We start from the raw sequence: 17104 nt of genomic DNA on the forward strand, positions 1-17104 counted from the left end.
CAGCACTTCTAAGGCTGGTGAGGAGAAGTTCAGCTGGGTTTGGACTGGCGGATGCACACACACATATACTCACGCCAACACACATTCACACACTCTTGGACAGAGCCTTGGTACCTGAAATATACTACCTGGAGAACAACACCCCCAGGAGGCCAGATCTGCTGCGTCTAGACCGCGTTGGACGTCCCACGGCCGGCAGGAACCCCAGCCTGCCACACTATTACAGCACAGACCACAAACACACCAACACTGCTCATGTGCTCATGTGTGGAGACTTCAGCTGTCTGACATTCTTATGGTGTGTACACAACAGCTCGCACACGGCGTCCCCCACCAGGGTTCAGTAATCAGGAGGGCGTGACGGCGTACAGCAGGACCACATGAGTAGCACCACGGCGGAGTGGAGTGTTGTTCTGTTGTCCGCTGGGAGCCACAATTAGGTCTGCAAACCAGAATATGTTCTTCATTGGTGTAAAAGGGGTAACACGCACACACACACACACACGCGCGCGCACACGCGCGCACACACACGCGCGCACACACACGCGCGCACACACACGCGCGCACACACACACACACACACACACACAGGTATTTGGTTTCATGGGTATCAGCCCTTGACAGCATCTCACGAGGTCGCCGACATCACATAACACTAAGAAGTGCAGTCTGCATGAGTGTGTTCACAGCAAACACATAACTCTCTCTCTCTCTCCCCTTCTCTCCCTCTCTCTGATGTCACACCGTCCAGATGTTCTAGATGAATCACAGCACAGAGTTCTAGAGCCTCCAGAGCCCAGATGAGAAGGTGTGACTGGAAGAGCAGAGCCGACCACAGCCAGGAGTCCAGCAGGGCTGTGGGGAAGGTCCAGCTTCTGCTCGGCGAACACAGCCCTGCTCTCAGCTGGGTTCTGGACCTGGCTCTTTGGGGTCGGGCTCCTGCCAGACGTCCTGGTGAGGTTACGTAAATACAGCACGTGTGTGGAGAAGGATCTGCACTTGATTCAGTTCAACAGGGGCCTCAGCCCCTCACTACAAATGAGGGCTATTCTGCAGACTACAGAACACACTGGGTCATCTTCCGCACTTCAATAATGAAAAAGGAAAGCAAAGAGACACTGACAACTGCTGTGTGTGTGTGAGAGAGAGAGAGAGAGAGAGAGAGAGAGAGAGAGAGAGAGAGAGAGAGAGAGAGAGAGAGAGAGAGAGAATGAGACAAGAAAATAAATTTGTACACAGAGAGAAAGAGAACACCGTAAGAAAGGAGACCATCATAGACCAGTAGAGGATGCATGGTAACCATCACTACTGCTGTAACGACCATCACAGACCAGGAGGGGGCGCACTGCACCTCCATCACTACTGCTGTAAAGACTAAAAAAATTTAACAACAGAACTCGTACAACATACTCTGAAACGTGGAACATGGAAGAGATCACAGTCACTTATATCAGACCTGCAACATCAGACCTGCAACATCAGACCTGCAGTATCAGACCTGCAGTATCAGACCTGCTGTATCAGACCTGCTGTATCAGACCTGCTGTATCAGACCTGCTGTATCAGACCTGCTGTATCAGACCTGTTTGATTCATGTCAATGGGACAGACTGGTAGAGTGGGCGGGGCCTTGCGGGGTGAATGCAGTAGTCAGTGAAGATCGTTGAGTTTCTGCTGTGGTGCAGTGGGAAATAAAACAGAACAAACCAGCTTAGCCTCAAAGTCTAGGTGGAGACTGGTGGTGGGAGGAGGGGTTTATGGGTAATTTGGCTCAGCAAACACGAAACACACTGTTTTTCAGTGTGAAGTGACTGTTGAGAAAATACTGTGAGCCCGTCGCACCATCCACTGGGACACAACCAGAGGTTTGTTCCCCACGCGTCTGCTTTTGAGGCTTATGACGGGCTGGATCCAGAGGACTGCTCCGTCCTTCAAAGAGACACAGCGCCCCTGCAGGTGGGGGCGTCCGGGCTCGCAGCAGCAGCGGCCTAGATTAAGGGCTTAAGCGGCGAGACGTTCCTGGATGTGATTAGAATCGGGGCTTTGTGGAGCCCCAGGCCCCGCCCACAGGAAGCACGCGGCTGGCTGTGTGGACACACGTGGACGCAGCCAGTCCAAGCTGCTCTGCAGGAACACACGTCTAGTGCATTCTGGGAGCACAGGACAAAGTGACTTCTCAAAGGGTTGAAGTAGGGTGTGTTCTGCACAGAGACCTTTAACGATGAAGGATCTGTGTGTGTGTGTGTGTGTGTGTGTGTGTGTGTGTGTGTGTGTGTGTGTGTGATATGGAGTTGACTTCAAACAGTCCTTCAAACAGCCCTAACACACACACACCCTCCTGAACATCCCACCACCTTTACGGTTAAGTGCTTTGGGACTCTCTCTCTCTCTCTCTCTCTCTCTCTCTCTCTCCTCTCTCTCTCTCTCTCTCTCTCTCTCTCTCTCTCTCTCACTCACACACACACACACACACACACACTCACACACTACATTTTATACTAATTAAAATGTAACTGCTGTTGCTTGAACAGAATACAAAGTTACTGAGGGTGAAAGAAGGATGACTCGCCAACTAAGAGAGAGAGAGAGAGAGAGAGAGAGAGAGAGAGAGAGAGAGAGAGAGAGAGAGAGAATATTAAAATGAGACAACCAGCGTCATGGAGGCTGGAACAACCATGTGGCCCAGTCTGACTCCTGGTCTAACCAATAGGCGAGGCAGGTTTATTCATACAGCACCTCTCACACACACTGGCAATTCATAGTGCTTCACACAAGAAAAGAAGAAGCTTATTACGACCCGAGGTCTGTCACCTTGGGAAGATCAGTGCCCACAAAATAGAATACATAAAAATTATTTTAAAAAGATGAAAATAGAATTTTATATTAATTAAATAATGAAATCAAATAGAAATTAAAATGATTAAAAAAAAATTATTTTAATCACTTTATGATTAAATGATAAAGTGATTAAAATAAAAAGAATTTAAAAGAAGATGATAAAAAAAGCAATACAACCTGAGAGAAAAGAAATAAAAAATAAGAATAATTAGGCTACATTTACGGTGCCTACACTAACCAAAAGAAATAAAAAATAAGAATAAGTAGGCTACATTTACGGTGCCTACACTAACCAAAAGAAAAAAAAAATAAGAATAAGTAGGCTACATTTACGGTGCCTACACTAACCAAAAGAAATAAAAAATAAGAATAAGTAGGCTACATTTACGGTGCCTACACTAACCAAAAGCCAGTCCAAAGTTCTAGTATCTTCCAACAGCTGGTTCCATTTAGAAACAGCGTAATATCTAAATGCTGCCTCTCCTTGCTTAGTTCACACCTTTCGCAGGAGCAACGGATTCGTTCATAGTGACCCAAGACTGGCTCATAGCTCTGCAGCATGTCAGATAGATACACTGGTCTTACACCATTAAGTGATTTATAGACCAGTAGTAACACCTTGAAGTCTATCCTGTATTGTACTGGTAGCCAGTGTAAGAACTTAAGAATCTACTGATCTGAAATCAGTTTTCATCACCATAAGCTTATTCTGATCAGTGCAAAGGGCAAATTCCACTACCAGCAGGTCTTAGTTAAATAGCAGTAAGATAAGTCTAGCCTCCACAGCCACACACACAGAGAGGTAGGCACACGCGCACACACACACACAGAGACGCACACACACAGAGACGCACACACACACAGAGACGCACGCACAAACAGAGACGCACGCACAAACAGAGACGCACGCACAAACAGAGACGCACGCACAAACACACACACACACACACAGACAGACAGACACACAGACACACGATAAAGAGCATTCAAACAGATAAGGTTGAAAAGAAATGAGAGCAATTCACTACCAATTGGTCACAGCATGTTTAAGAGTGTGAAGAAAACGAACGCTCTGAGGTCTGATAAGAAATCTGTAACACACTCCTCCAGCTGGTGTGTGTGTGTGTGTGTGTGTGTGTGGTCTTGGAGAAAGGTGTCTGAGTAAGTACTGCCAGTAACTTCATGATACCATACCATGTAATATGATGCAGGAATCATGATACAATGCAATTTGATGTTATACAAACATTAGCTAAAAAACTATTATTACTTATGAACAATAACACATTAGGACATTAGAACAAAGGTGCTATTTCTTCAATATTTTGAAGATGCCACATGCAGGGTGTTAAATTTTGCACTTAAACTTGAACACGAGTTTCACGTTCAAAAATGACGATACAGCCATGACTGTAAATTTACGAATCAATAAGGGTGAACTCACGATATACTGTCATATCATATTATACACAGTCCTAGGTGAGAGTGAGGTCTGAAGTGCGGAGACTGTGTGTGTGTGTGTGTGTGTGACCTCATTGCCACCGAGAGATTCGCATCCCTTGGTGTGATAAGGGGATTTACAGACTCACATCTCCAAAGTGCTTGAGTACACTGTTCTCAGGGCAGTCGGTGACCTCACGCTTAATAGGTGACACTCAGAGAAAAATATTGTGAACTGATATGTTACCTGACTTCAGCATCTTAAAAGGCTATGAAGGCCTATCTGAACGAACACACACACACACACACACACACACACACACACACACACACACGTTCCTCTATACCTCTAAGGAGTACCCTATAAGCTGAGGTACCCTATAAGCTAAGGTTATGTTTAGTTTTGGGTCTTTCTTCTCTGGGGTTGGAGCTAGAGGTGATTGCGTACTGGATTGTGACTCAGTGTGGAACACAGGACTGCTCAGTTCTGGAGAATCGAGGCTTCTCAAACAACTTAGTCACTGCTTAGATGTGAGGAGCAGATAACATGTAAGTGAACACCCTGCTGACCTCTCTCTCTCTCTCACACTCAACTCTCACACTCACTCTCACTTCCAAACAGTAAAACAAAATTAAACAGACCAAAAAAGTGCAACAGAAAGCAGCACAGAACAGAGCAGAATACACACATGAACGTGTGGAATAGGTCTGAGGTATCAGGAAGAAGGGGGTGGATGAAAGCGTCCAATCACAAGCAGTTCTGAAACCTTGACCAATTAAGATGGGGCTTTCTAGGGCAGCACACGCAGTAGACCACCCGCGCACACGCCCACGTGCACACACACGCACTCACACACGTGCACACACACACACCCACAATTCCAAGCTGTTCTGTAATAAAAAGGTCATTCACCCCTAGTGAAAGGACATACCTCAGAGAAGTCACACTTTAAAAAAAGGGTCAATTATACACACACAAATACACAATTATGCACACACACACACACTCACCCGCACGCACACACACACACACTCACCCACACGCACACACACACACACTCACCCGCACGCACACACACACACACATACTCACCCGCACGCACACACACATACATACTCACCCGCACGCACACACACACTCACCCGCACGCACACACACTCACCCGCACGCACGCACACACACTCACCCGCACGCACACACACACACTCACCCGCACGCACACACACACACTCACCCGCACGCACACACACACACTCACCCGCACGCACACACACACACTCACCCGCACGCACACACACACACACACCCGCACGCACACACACACACACACCCGCACGCACACACACACACACTCACCCGCACGCACACACATACTCACCCGCACACACACACATACTCACCCGCACGCACACACACACTTCCTTCAGCCAGAGAACACCTAATCCTTCTTGCTCTGGGGCAAGAAGTTCCTGAATGCAGGAAATTCAGATCTCAATATGAACAAAATCCCTCACACTGCTGTACTAAGCACCAGTAGATACACGTCTGGCGTGGGGGGGGCGTGGACTTCTTCACACGGCGCAGGTGGGCGGGGCCTGCAGCTGCACAAATAACATATGGAAGGAATGAAATGCACATTTCTCTTCCCTTAAAGCCACAGACCTGAGCGCAAGAGATCAGACCGACTCAGTGATGTAATCAGACTGAGAGAGATCAGACTGGTTGGCTCAGGTCAACTCAGAGGTACATCAGACTGAGTGGGAACAGATTCTGTCCCTCTTCATAAAGCCAGAGTAAGAGAACGAGTGCAGGGTAAGAGAACATGACAAACCCAGCTGAGTGTGCGTGAGTGAGTTCATATGCCAAACAAATAATTGCTCTTTCAAGGATGTCAATAACTCTGTGTTCATATAAGTATGTGTAAGATAAGAGTGTAAGTCCTACCACACCCCCAACACCAAACACACCTCATATCCCAAACACCAAAAGACCCCTCCACGCTAACACCAACATACCCTTCCACACCCCCAGATCAAACGCACCTGCACACACACCCACCCATCCTAACAACACTGTACACATAGTGAAACTTGACTAAAACTTTTCCCGGTTGTGGATGTAGAGGGCTCACAGGAGCAGGTCAGGACTGTAAGGTCTGGAGAAACCTGTTCTGTTAACCTGACTGTACTGCTCGCACACAAACAAACAACACTTTAAAGCATTTAACTTACAACATACACAAACGCTCAAAGATTCACAGACAGAAAGATGCACAGACAGACACACTCACAGATGCATCGACACACAGTAACCCACACACACACACACACACACACACACACACACACACACACACACAGTACCCCAACACACTCACAGTAACACCCACACACACACAGTAACCCACACACACACACACTGTAACCCACACACACACACACTGTAACCCACACACACACACAGTAACCCACACACACACACAGTAACCCACACACACAGTAACCCCCCCCCCCCCCCCACACACACACTCACTCACTCACAGTAAGCCATTCCTCTCGCATTTAAACTTTCTGTGCAGGATAGCTAAGGGCTGTGTGATGATGTTAAATGGCGTTGTCCACGCACTAACCTATGGGGAACAGATCTGGGACGTGTTCCATACGGAGCTGAACTGAACTGTGTGTGTTCTGGGCAGTCCTAGATGAGCAGCTTTTGAATGTGTGCATAATGATTTTTAGAGCGTCTTTTGGGGTGTGTGTGTGTGTGTGTGTGCAAAAGTACCAGCAGTATCCTCTAAGTGTCAGCTCTGAAACACAGATGGAGCGGACAGCTGGTACAGAGAGGAGGAGCTTGAATTTCAGGACTGTTTTAATTATTCAGTGACATGAACACAGACCAGCAAGTAGAGGAAAATAAACAGATGTGTCTCTCACACTGTGTATAGGTGCACACGTGCGCGCGCGCACACACACACACACACACACACACACACACACACACACACACACACACACACACACACACACACTCACACACACTCACACACACTCACACACACTCACACACACACTCACACACACACTCACACACACACTCACACACACACTCACACCCAGAGGCAGACACAAACACACACACACACAGGCAGGCAGGCAGACACACAAACACACACACACACACAGCTCAAGTATCACTTCCTGACCAGGAAGTTTGGATGCAGCGTTCTCAGAATCCACTAGTGACCCAGAAGTGGTCAGACCAGGAATATTAGACACGTGCAGGTAATACGACATCACAATATCAAAGACTCCAGTAACGTTATTTTGAATGTACACGGCAAAACAATCGATGTTTATTTCGTCAGAGACACAAAGCAGTCCTGTTTTAACAACCTCTGAGAGAGAGAGAGAGAGAGAGAGAGAGAGAGAGAGAGAGAGAGAGAGAGAGAGAGAGAGAGCATAGCAGACAGATGGCAAGACCCTGAATATTTACCTTAATCAAATCTATATCTCCTGATGACTGGTCCTTTCCTTTCACAAAAAACACAAAGCAATGGATGATCTACTACAGAGAATGTGCACACACACACACACACACACACACACACACACACAGCCAAAAATGTTTTAATGTAAAAACAACCTTTGTGATCTAGAAGATGCATACATCACATTCTGCAGTAATTACACTTCATTTCCACAGAAACATTAAAAAAGAGCACAAACACAAAATTAGAGAAAATAAGGCAATGACTATTAAAATATTGGTTTACTCCCATCGACGTATGTGGGGAGGTGAGGCCACAGTGTGTCATCTGTGCAGATACTCTTGCTAATGACAGCTTGACTTAAACCAACAAAACCCAAATGACATTTAGACACGAAATATGGTCACCGTATCGCTGAAATCCAAGATGAAAACCAAGATGAGAACCATACCGCTGTCAGTCACTACAGCGGCCCAGTGAAGAGCAGATATATCAGGAAATGTACACAAACAACTTCTAACTCGTTTACAAGCATCTGAATTCACAGACCAACTGGATGAAGCTACAGATGAGGTAAACAATGCCAGTATGACTATGCCTACATAAGACACACTCACTGTGTTTGTGTGAAGGAGAATTATTTATTCTGCAAACCAATTAAAAGGTGTTGCTGCCAGAGCTGATGTGTTTAACACTCTCAGTGAATCTGAAACAGGAGTCCTGCTTGGCTATCTGCACCGATAGAGCTCCTTCCAGGACAGGTAGAAGGTCAGGGATGAGGAGAGACTGGACAGAGCGCCTCATGTACTGTGGACCCACTGCAGTGGACCAAGAACTCCATGATGTTCTCAGGGTTCCTCTGTTGGGGAACTAGCAGAGTCATCCTCACTGGACAGTACTTCTGGCATAGCCTGCTGACATTTACGGGCTGAACTCTTTAAATATGTCAGCGGATCAGAGCAAACCATTTTTGACCTAAACAACAAAGTCACTGCTGTTCAAGACAAAAAATGTCATTAATGAGACTCCATTTTGACTGATGAGTGACAGTACGGATGAGACTGAACTGGAAGTTTGAAGTGATCAATGATTTGCGCAAGCCAATCTGGACAAGTACTTTCTAGAACAAAAGCACAATTCAGGAAGTCTGGATCATGGATTCTGTGCACAGGCTTTTTCTGAAGTCAAAGTACAGATCAAAACCGGAGGTAAAGAAAAATGTAAGACTTGCTGTTTTTCAAGCTGGGATAAACAGACTTCACAAAAGCAGGCACACCCTTCACACTGAAACAAGTCACAAAATATTTTTCATATGGAGAATTGCTTGTGTGTACATATCTACCTAGAATAATGTAGTTTTGGTAGCTGAAGGCACGGTGAGCTGCATCTGTGTAAATGCGTGTTTATAATTTCCTACACTTTCCTGTTTTGTTTGGTCTTTTTATCCCACAATCACCACTGACCTTCAGCACTGTCATTTTCCAAGGCCATACAGTGGCGAAAATAAGTATTTAGTCAGTCACCAATTGTGCAAGTTCTCCCACTTAAAAAGATGAGAGAGGCCTGTAATTGACATCATAGGTAGACCTCAACTATGAGAGACAAAATGTGAAAAAAAATTGAGAAAATCATTTTGTCTGACTTTTAAATAATTTATTTGCAAATAATGGTGGAAAATAAGTATTTGGTCACCTACAAACAAGCAAGATTTCTGGCTGTCACAGACCTGTAACTTCTTTTTTAAGAGGCTCCTCTTTCCCCCACTCATTACCTGTATTAATGGCACCAGTTTGAAGTCATTAACAGTATAAAAGACACCTGCCCACAACAAACAGTCACACTCCAAACTCCACTATGGTGAAGACGAAAGAGCTGTCGGAGGACACCAGAAACCGAATTGTAGGCTGGGAAGACTGAATCTGCAATAGGCAAGCAGCTTGGTGTGAAGAAATCTACTGTGGGAGTAGGCCTGTGTTGAAAAAATCGATTTTCCGATTCAGAATCGATTCGCATATGATGATCTGATTATCGATTCGTACGTCCAAAGATCGATTTTTTAGTGAACTTTTACCCCCGCCTCGTCACTGAATTCACGCAGGCGTGCTCGGTCTAACTAACTGTAAAACGACTTGGCGTCGGACAGTGCCGGTAACGACGATAGTCAAATCGGAAATCTAAAAACAGAAGGACAGTTTATCCAGTGTCAGTGACTATTTACAGTTAGTCCGTGTCACTGACCGTTTACCCAGTGTGTTTACAGTTTAAAAAAAAGTTTAAAATGTTCTTGTAACGTACGAGACAGAATCCTTTGCACTTTCCAAATCGTTACGTTTATTACATTTACCGAAGCGCAGACAGCGCACATAAAACACGTTTACATAGAACATGTGTGACTCAAACAACGACGAGCACAGGACGCTGCGCGAGCGCAAATTAAATAAACAAACCACATCAACCTCACGTGATTACGAGACGAGCCACAGGTGAGGACTATCACAAGACGCACCCGCACCCATGGAGATACACCGACGTAGACGATTAGATGCAGACGACATTAACGCGCCCAAAACGGAGGGGTTGGGGACCGTAACGTGAGAGTTCTGTTCTTATATTCTCACTTTAAAGAAAAATACACGTTTACATTTTACACTTTTAAAATAAAAATGCATTTGGTAGCAACAGCTTATGGGTGAATTCTTAATTACTTAAATCATAATAATAATGCACTTGTTAGTGTCCCAGTAGGAGCCCACTGTTGCAGATATAGACACCTCAAAGATGTCCTCTGTTTATTGTCCTGGATTACCTTTCTTGAAGGTAGATTTATGATGACCCTTTTCACCAGTCTTCCAGCCATCAGTAACTACCAACTACCAGTAACTATTTGCTGATTAATATCGATATAATACTAGTTTTAACATGTTGCTTCTGTACACAGTCAGGAAACAGCTCAAATACATTTTTAATAACACTAAACCCCGAATTGGATCGAATCGGATCGAATCGATTAAATCGGATTAAATCGAAAAAAATCTATTCTTAATCTTCAGAATCGGAATCGGATCGATTCTTGGAATTTGAATCAATACCCAGCCCTATGTGGGAGCAATAATCAGAAAATGGAAGACCTACAAGACCACTACTAATCTCCCTCGATCTGGGGCTCCACGCAAGATCTCAGCCCGTGGGGTCAAAATGATCACAAGAACGATGAGGAAAAATCCCAGAACCACAAGGGGGGATCTAGTGAATGACCTGCAGAAAGCTGGGACCAACGTTACAAAGGCTACCATCAGCAACACACTACGACACCAGGGACTCAGATCTTGCAGTGCCAGACGTGTCCCCCTGCTTAAGCCAGGCACGTCTGAAGTTTGCTAGAGAGCATTTGGATGTTCCAGAAGAGTATTGGGAGAATGTCATATGGTCAGATGAAACCAAAGTAGAACTATTTGGTAAAAACACAACTCGTCGTGTTTGGAGGACAGTGAATGCTGAGTTGCATCCAAAGAACACCATACCAACTGTCAAGCATGGGGGTGGCAACATCATGCTTTGGGGCTGTTTCTCTGCAAAGGGACCAGGACGACTGGTCCGTGTACATGAAAGAATGAATGTGAGATTTTGGGTGCAAACCTCCTTCCATCAGCAAGGGCAATGAAGATGAAACGTGAGGAGATCTGCATGGAGGAATGGGCCAACATACCAGCAACAGTGTGTGCCAACCTTGTGAAGAATTACAGAAAACGTTTGACCTCTGTCATTGCCAACAGAGGATATACAACAAAGTATTGAGATGAACTTTTGTTATTGACCAAATACTTATTTTCCACCATTATTTGCTAATAAATTCTTTAAAAGTCAGACAAAATTATTTTCTCAATTTTTTTTTCACATTTTGTCTCTCATAGTTGAGGTCTACCTATGATATCAATTACAGGCCTCTCTCATCTTTTTAAGTGGGAGAACTTGCACAATTGGTGACTGACTAAATACTTATTTTCCCCACTGTATATATTGAATTTGCATGAAACAAACAAACAAAATACAAGATTTTTACCTAAAAAACATGGGATTGGAATTTAGGCTACTTATGGACCAACGGATGGGGAGAGAATATCATGCAGGTCAGGAGAATGCGTTATATTCATATGTGCAGATAATTGCCATGGGTGGTTTTTATTTTATTTGGCCATCTAATAATAAACGTTCTGGAAATAATTGCTTTCATACATGTGCTGCAATAGTTTGTATATTGACGGGTTTGTTTTAGTTGAGGGGGTCCCCCGAATCCTCAAAAATAACTGAAGGGGCTCTCATGAGGAAAAAGTTTGAATGCCTCTGCCTTAGCCAGCGTCCAGTCTGACATAAGAAAACAATGAGGAAAAGCTGTTGGAACAGAGAAACGGAAAAAAATCACAAGCCCATAAAACGAAACTAGGCGAGACACAGTATGGTCAGGGCTACTCATAAGCGAGCATTGTACTGCCTGGCCAGACAAGGTCACAGGCAGAACCGCAGGGGTTCTAGAAGGTTCCACCACCTGCGCTCCATAAAGCAGTCACTGGCCCAGTAAAGATACTGTTGTGGGTTTGAATCCCAGCTGGGCCATGCGGAGTCACCTGCCAGAGGGGCGGTGTTTCTCTAAAGTCTCCCGCAGCCGTGTCCCTGGGTGAGACGATTATCTGACATTTAACGGGGGGCAAATGGTTCTTCACCACACCTGATACAACATTCTCTTGAACTCTATCGTGTTTACAGAGGGTGGATGAAGGTGAAGGAATAACCACGTGAACCAACAGGGGACGTTAGACAGCAAAGTGATCAGACAGCAAGATTGTGGGGGGATATCAGACAGTGGAGAATATCAGAAAGCAGGGGATATCAGACAGTAGGGGACAACAGACAGCAGAGGTCATAAGACAATATGAGACATCAGCAATGTAATCAGACAGCAAGGTCATCAGACAGCAAGGTCATCAGACAGCAAGGTCATCAGACAACATTTGACCCAATCCTCACTTCAGTCGTAACCTCCCCTAATGTGCTGGCACTACCAGAAAAACAGCTCAGATACCACAACGCTGGAGGAATAGCAACAACACACACACACACACACACACACACACACACACACACACACACACACACACACACACACACACACACACACACACACACACACACACGATTACACTTAAACAGAGCTACAGCTGGGTCAACTGCAGCACTACATGACCAACACTACAGAATTAAACACACAAGACCTGCCTGTAAAACCACTGACATTAACCACTGACACTGCCAGGCTGTATACCATTTAGATACACACATTCAGTGGGACGACGGTCTGTATGGATGGACTGTATACCAGTCAAACACATTCCTAGCAAGCATCTTAGAATGAAGGCCCTGGTCGAAGGTGAACGCCGTCCTGTTTATGTACCGGGAGGGACAGACAAAGACTGACTGCACATCAACAACCCGCAAATCACCGTAACTGGACAACGGCGCTGTTGGACCAGATGTCACCTGCACTGGTGCCAGATGTGAGTCCTAGAGAGGATCACAGGTTATCTGGCCTTGTTCCCAACACGTTCACACACACAGCAGCGGCCAAATACAGAACCGGTGAGTGACAACGTAGTCCCACATTATACCAGTGGGGGGCGCTTCAAAGCCAAGTCCAACATTATAACATTTGACTGTGATCAAAAGACACACGCGCATGCACGCACAAACACACAAGATCAGTTTTCCTGTGATGAGTCATAAGTCTGATAGTAACAGCAAGAGTGATACTGCTGATTAGGGAGTGAGTTGTAAGAGGAAAGAGTGCAGTAAGAGTCATGCCTCCTCAGAACGGGCTCGAAACCCCCCCCCCCCCCCATACGCCACAGGGACAGGAGCAGCACAGCCAGTTTAATATATGAAAGCCGTCTACATATCGTCTTTAACACTGCCAGTCACCACAAACTCTTAACTACAGAACTGTCACATAAAAATAACTCCAATGAGACTTATGATGGCTTTATCCCTGCAAGAATACAAACACTGTGGTACTGTGGATCTGACAGTCTCAACATGCACTGGAAAAGTCACTGACAAACCTCTCTATGTCTGAAAATCACATGTCATGGCTTTGTAAACAAAAGAGCTCAAACTCTTTATGTGGCAAGGCATTGTGGATCATGTAGTCTCACCAAACACTGGAACAGTCACTGACAAATTTATCTATGCCTTAAAATCACAAACTATAATTTATTAAAACTTAATACTACAAGTGCCCAAAGACTTAGTCTGTAGCAGAGCATTATGGGCAGTGTAGTTGCCCGTCCCCTGCTCTGACTGAAGGTAGACACAACTCAGCAGGGAGTGGTGTAATGCAGCTCGCCTGACCAATCTCGTTTATTAAGACACCGGGCGCTCTCGCAGGAATCCGATACGCTGACCCTACGGGATTTAGAGGAGATATCTCCTTTCCATGCCAACACTGACACTGAGCTAATCGGCTAAATGAGTCACATCCCCCTCAACTGCTAAGAAACTCGAACACACAGACTCTGCAAAGTGAGCAAACTATCCTGAGGCACCACACTAGTCCAACGTGCCCCCCCCCCCCCCCCATGACACTGAACTGAGCTTGAGAAAACTCCAACCAGTAAACAAGTAGGTCTTTTTGTTTTAGCTCATGCTGTTTAAAAATCACAGGATTTTTTATCATTTAAAAAATTCAGTACAGTTCTTTGACCCTACACATGCACCCTGGAGTGACTCCAGAATACAGTTCCTCTTTGACAAGCTTCATTATGCAGACACCAGAGCACGATACAATGGAAACACCAGTTTTGAGTGCCTACTGTCTTTACTAGAAATATTTATGCAACTCTTCACTATTTACACTTCACCCTCAAACTATTTGCACGCACGCAAATTATAATGCCGACAGTTTTCGAGAAGACAGCAGTCTACACATCCCAGTAAGTGGGGAGTCTTATCTTCGTCTTGGGGTGGAAAGCTACACTGCTGGCCGGGCGCCAGGACTGTACGCCTGGCGTTTATTTGATTGTATTAGCCAGACACGTTCCACACCCTTTTCCTCTGACAAACACACAGGACAGTTGCAGCTGAGACCAAGCAGGAGAAAGAACACCAACATAAAGACCCCATGAAAAGTGTCTTAATGTGAGCCGAATTAACAGGGGAGCACCTTCCAATTAAAAGGCCTGCAAGCTGAACTGAATCGTTTATGTAAAAAAAAACTGCATACAGTACACATATATATATAAATACACACACATATATATATATATATATATATATATATATACACACATATATATATATTACATTATATACATATATATATTACATACATGTTACATATAAGTGATAATGCATACACATACACGCACACAAAGACCAAGAGAAAACATTTGTGTGCACCAGGACCGTAAATACATTGACAGTACGGTGACAGTAAATACATTGTGTATTGTCGATCGGCACAGGGCACCGATGTTAAACATAAATAATTCAGGCATAAGTATTGACAAAGAGGACTCTGGTGTGTCGTGCAGCTGCTGGGGGAGGGGGTGTGTGTGTGGGGGTGGGGGGGTGTGGTGTGTAGGGGAGGGGGTGTGTGTGTGGGGGTGGGGGGGTGGTGTGTAGGGGTGGGGGTGTGTGTAGGGGGGTAACGTCGTCAACAAAAGTGATTCAAATCATCACGTCAGCACGGGACAAAGGCTGCGTTTGCAGGGCAGATGCTAGACTTGGACCGCTAGACAACTATGCAAATCACTTTAAACCGAACAACGGGACAATACAGCATAACCCCCAAGGCAATGCAAATGATTACAGCCCAATCTAAATGCTGTTAGAAAACACAGCACTACTCTGGCCAAATGATCTAAAGTGATGGAAGTCGTCATTGTTTAAGACAAGTTCAACAGGTTTTCGCCAACTAATTACAACAAAACAAACAGCAAATCTGTGTGTTGCTGACAAGGAATAATAATAAATGCGATCATTCAACTCTGGTCCAATATCCAGCCACTGGGTTGAAACCTCAATATCCCCGAAGAACTGAGCACACGTGTAGTGTGATGCAGCAGTCAGCCACAAGGGACCTGTCCTCACATCCACGTATTCAAGTCCAGCTCACCGTAACGTGAAACACAGCGGCCACACAGCATTAATATCGCACAAGTCACAGTAAAGTCTTTGGCAAGTGTGCTAGTAAATGAGTTTAGGAGTAGATGTTATGGTAGTTTAAGAGTAGATGTTATGGTAGTTTAAGAGTAGATGTTATGGTAGTTTAAGAGTAGATGTTCTGGTAGTTTAAGAGTAGATGTTCTGATAGTTCAGGAGTAGATGTTCTGATAGTTCAGGAGTAGATGTTCTGATAGTTCAGGAGTAGATGTTCTGATAGTTCAGGAGTAGATGTTCTGATAGTTTAAGAGTAGATGATGTTCTTGGCTCTCTGTTCCTTCACTGGGTCAGACGGGGATAACGTTTAGTACCCGGGGGTCATTAACAGCCACATTGTTCCAGCATTCAAAAGGGGGTAAACATTCACAGGTCGGTAACAATAGACATCTAATAACATCTAATAAAACCTTAAACGCACATTCAGGTCAGCTGCCCGGTGACAATAATAAAAAGTTGTGCTTTCATTAGTTCAACACACGTTAACGCTACGGTTAAAGACGGATAAAGAGCGTTAGTTTAACTTATTAGGAGAAGTGGGTCAAAAACGGAGATGAAGTGGGTCAAAAACGGAGACGGGACCCGTCCCGAGCCGTTATCCCGGTGGTTCCGGCGGCCTTTAATGCCGAACAAAGTCACTCGGGAGGTTTTCAGACGGAGACGTTTCCCCCTCAGCCAGCAGGGTAGCCGCGTTAGCCAGCGAGGTAAACAAACCCCGCCGCGCGCGTGACCGGGGCGCGAGCGCGGACACAGAGCCGCTCGCGACGGTTCCGTTCAGAACAAAAAAAAAGACTTACTTACGGGAGTCGGTTACCGGGCCGTCGGCACGCCGGCAAGAAGACGGCTCAAACGGAGAGTCCACGCTGTACCGGGGGGGGTTCCGAGCTAGCAGAGCCAGCTAGTGGCTAACAAAGGCGGAGGAGGATGATGATGATGATGATGATGATGAGCTCCTCCGGCGGGTCCGATTAAGTACGCCGCGAGGACACGTTCATGACGAGGCGTGTCTCGCGCCCTTCCGATCTCTGGATTATCGCCGCGGACGTTAAGAACCCGCCGCCGCGCTCCGCGTGCCTCCCGTCTCGCAGCTGTGCGCGTAAACAGACGGCCGTGTGCTCCGTAGTAGCGGCC

At 45.5% G+C, this 17104-nt stretch overlaps 1 protein-coding gene across 3 annotated transcripts in view; it reads right to left on the minus strand.

Annotated features, from left to right (window-relative positions):
- The window catches only part of peli1b (pellino E3 ubiquitin protein ligase 1b), a 29662-nt gene extending 12558 nt beyond the window's left edge, over positions 1-17104 (minus strand). For 2 of the 3 annotated variants that reach the window (XR_013121771.1, XM_076977543.1), the window contains exon 1: positions 16775-17104. The gene's annotated coding sequence lies outside the window, so the exon portion shown is untranslated. Of the gene's footprint in view, positions 1-16770 lie in introns of all 3 variants that reach the window. The other variant, XM_076977544.1, reaches the window with a different exon arrangement.

Source organism: Brachyhypopomus gauderio, chromosome 17, assembly GCF_052324685.1.
Source record: "Brachyhypopomus gauderio isolate BG-103 chromosome 17, BGAUD_0.2, whole genome shotgun sequence".
NCBI lineage: Eukaryota > Metazoa > Chordata > Actinopteri > Gymnotiformes > Hypopomidae > Brachyhypopomus > Brachyhypopomus gauderio.